The sequence below is a fragment of the Impatiens glandulifera genome, chromosome 6, assembly GCF_907164915.1.
Source record: "Impatiens glandulifera chromosome 6, dImpGla2.1, whole genome shotgun sequence".
Taxonomy (NCBI): Eukaryota; Viridiplantae; Streptophyta; class Magnoliopsida; order Ericales; family Balsaminaceae; genus Impatiens; species Impatiens glandulifera.
The window spans coordinates 46,414,198-46,418,040 of record NC_061867.1 but is presented as its reverse complement, the minus strand read 5'-3'; the positions used below and the strand labels follow the sequence as shown (position 1 = coordinate 46,418,040).

At 27.6% G+C, this 3,843-nt stretch overlaps 1 long non-coding RNA gene across 2 annotated transcripts; it reads right to left on the bottom strand.

Moving 5' to 3' along the window:
• Nucleotides 1-275: 275 nt before the first annotated feature.
• Nucleotides 276-3,056, bottom strand: LOC124944068. 2 transcript variants are annotated; one of them, XR_007099792.1, is made up of 6 exons: nucleotides 2,861-3,056; nucleotides 2,576-2,644; nucleotides 2,088-2,158; nucleotides 966-1,050; nucleotides 699-802; nucleotides 276-387 (listed from the first exon to the last, which is right to left on the bottom strand). It is a non-coding gene; the product is annotated as an uncharacterized LOC124944068 (long non-coding RNA). The 2 variants fall into 2 exon arrangements; XR_007099793.1 differs by lacking the exon at nucleotides 966-1,050.
• Between the last annotated feature and the right edge of the window lie 787 nt (nucleotides 3,057-3,843).

The following is a 3,843-nucleotide window of genomic DNA, read 5'->3' as shown; positions in this document are numbered from 1 at the left end:
CTTCTCTTTATTTTATCAGATTCAATTACTGTTTAAGACAAAGAAAAATAGAATATATATTTTCAACAATTGAATAAAGAATGTAACTAAATTCACAAAGATTACCAAAGTAAATCCACAAACATTGTAAATGCAATTTCAATCAAAGAACAGTGTTCTTAAATCTATATACATTGCATTTAGTTGATAACTATGAAAACAAATTCAATTAATAAGAAACAAACAAGTAATTCGTACCTTACATTGGAGACAAACTTTTTTATCTCTGCACCTCTCGTATTTATATCAAAATCTTAAAACAGGGATACGATTTTCTTCTTCTTTGTTTGCTTGACTAGAGAATATGGATAAACTAAACCTAGTTCAGACCAATTAAGATCTTAGAACCTGTAAAAAGAAATAGTTTTCATTAAGGTTGAACACATATCTAAGATATACATGCATAAACTATGTCATAACTCATACCCTCCATTTAGTTCAAGATTGTCAGTTTCAAGCAAAGTATAAATTTTATTATATTGTATAGCAATGACAGTTTCACTTGGTTTCGATAACGTAAAAAAACTTTAAATTAGAAAGAGCAAGTAAATAATGCCTAGATTATCATCATGGTTAATACGATATTAAAATAAATTGTAGATTAATAAAAAACAAATACCCTTAAAAAATTACATTATCACACATAGTAAAATTTTTACCTATATTGACATCAGCTTGAGTTCAGAAATAAGGGCTATGCCCGTCTTCTTAATCCCTCATAAAATTTGAACATAATTATTGTCAACAGCCGCAATACCCCAATCTGACAACATGATAATAATTTTCTTTATAATTTAGATTACATGAAGATAATTAAAATATTTGAGAATTTAATCAAATGAAAATGATTAGCATTCATCTTCTTCACATTCACACTTTGTCAAATTAGACATTTTACAAATATGACTAAAGTTGTAAAGCCATACCTGTAAGATCATTTTTTTGCTCCAACTAATCTCACTAACTTGATTTCAACATATTCCACTAGATCTTCAAGCTCAATCTTATATTCTAAAATAAAAGATAAGATAATAATAAAAATTCTAAGTACTATTGCCACAATTAAAGAATAATTTAAGTTAGTTACAATGATTCTGTTAAGTCTTAATCATCAAATTCAACTAGTTTGCATGTTTAGTTAAATTAGTAGGAAAAAATTATCAACATTGTTTCACTTAATACTCAAAACATCATGTTAGTTTCTCATACTCAAAATAACGTAAAGATATTTTGGACAGCCAATTATTTGTATGAAAGAACTAAACACACATATATTTCACAATCTCATAATATATATATTATCTAGTGGCCTTTCTTTGAGGTATAAGGATGAATCTTGATCATTAAAAGTTAAATGCTACATCCAGTATACTCCTAGTTTTAAAAATATTCTAATTAGTAAGGATCGATTTATTGGTCTAATAAATATCCATACAATCTGTTACTGTTTTTTAGATTTATGGGATTCACAAAAAAATATATAAAAATAATCATCTACTGTTTTTTAGATTTATGGGATTCACAAAAAAATATATAAAAATAATCATCAATTAAGAGAGATTAGTTGAACTTAGAGTTTCCATCTTTCTCATAAAATTGGTCCACAAACAGAACAACATTGGCAAAGTAAGTTAATTCAAACTAGTTAGTTAAACATCAATTTTAATTGAACTTCATTAAATTTATACTTTTTCATGTCCATAAGATCTCATTAGGACAAGGTGAATTTACCTGTATAAGGTGTAGCAAGGACATGCATGAATTCTAGTAAGATGGGTTCTTGATAGTTTTAATTTCTTTAGAAAAATAGATGAATGAAAGAAGGTTATATCTTATTTGCATAAATAATTAGGAGTTCAAGGTATGAAACCAGAGTAATATGAGATAAACACCTAGGACAAAATGAATATTTGTTTGTCTAGATAAACTTACATAATTTACATAAATGAAAGAGAATATAAAAAAAGAAAATGAACAAGTCAATAGAAAACTAAAACAGAGGTAATACTAAAAAGAGAAAAAGTATAGAGAGTAGTAGAGATTCTCACAAAATTAAAAGTTGCATATCCATCTGAAGACAAAGATGTTCTTGTGAGCATTTCGTCGAACACCTTGTAGACTAACATTTGAAAAGGTGAAAAATTATCAATAGAAACAAACAAAAATAAGATAATGAATATGACCTCAACAAAATTAATATACAGAATGGGTCTTACTTCATTAATGCCTTGTTCGGATTGGGGTTTTTGAAAAAACCTAGAGAGAAAAAAGGTAATGATTAGTGATGATTTTGAGGAGGTGATGATTATTTTTGGTAAAAATACTTAAAGGGTATTGATATATATGAATAAAATAAAAAATAATAATTTAAAATAGAGGGTATTTTAGTATTTTGGTTAATGAAATGAGTGATGTGATTGTTGAGAAGTGATTGATTGGAAAATTGATTTGGGATGGGTTTTTTAAAAAACCCAAAGAGAACAAGACCTAAGAGAAACAGAGCACCAAAATGCTTAGAGTTTTTCAGATTTCATACCTGGCTTATTTTAGTAACATCGATAAGAAAATTTGATTTATCATCTCCAGATTGAGAAGCTTTACAGATCTGATTCAGCGTCACTAAATCAAGTCAATAAGTTTCACAGTCTATAATTGAACCAAAAATAAAACCTCAAAAACTGATATTAACTCTCTACTTTTCTCACTATGAAATATCACTACTAGCTTCATATGAACAATAGTACTTTGCCGAAGTAAATCTAATAATTTGACCTAATAGAGATGGATTTGAGAAAAAACTGAAATCAAATATATTATTTACCTTGGCCGAAGAAATGAATAGTCAGCGAGCTGAGACGATTGGGAATGGAATCAAAAGGACTGGAGAAGATCAACTTGAAGGAGAGAGATAAGCAGAAGAAATCGATATCGATGAGAACTGTGAAAAGCAAGTGAAATGGAAGATGGAGAGGTTAAGAGAGGATAGCTACCTGTTGAACTTCTCTCTCTAGCTATCACATTTGTTAACTAGATAGTGAATTTAAAAAACATTTTTTATATTTAATTTTAATTTTAATATTTAGGATTTAGATAAAAAAAAAATGGCAAGGGATGTAACGGCCTTACTATTAATAAATATATGGTATTATTCAATATTATATGATCAACAACGACAGTAACAACATAACTGTCGTTAATTTCGTCGTTGTTGACAACTATTTTACTAGTGATGTTAAACGTATTAAAAATGTCAAAAATGTGTTAAACGTGCCAAAAATGTGAAAAACTTGTTAAACGCGTGTGAAAATGTGTTTTAAGTATAAAAACGTGTTAAACATGTCAAAACGTGTTTAAACGTGCCAAAAACGTGCAAAAACATGTGGAACATGTCAAAAACGTGTTAAACATGCCAAAATGTGAAAAATGTGCCAAAATGTGAAAAACGTGTTAAGCATATCAAAACGTGTTAAACGTGTCAAAAACATGAAAAACGTGTTAAACTTGTAAAAAACATGAAAAACGTGTTAAATGTGTCAAAAACGTGTTAAATATGTAAAAATATGTTAAACGTGCCAAAAACGTGAAAACATGTTAAACATGTAAAAAACGTGTCATAAATGTGATAAAAATAATTATTTACAAACATAGAAATTGAGATTGAATTACAATTTTATAATTTTCCCAAACATAAGAATTATGATTAAATTACAATTCTATATTTTTCTCAAACATAGGAATTGAATTGTAATTCAATGCCAATTTTCAAGGAATTGGAATTGAGATTCCAATGCCAATTCCAATTCC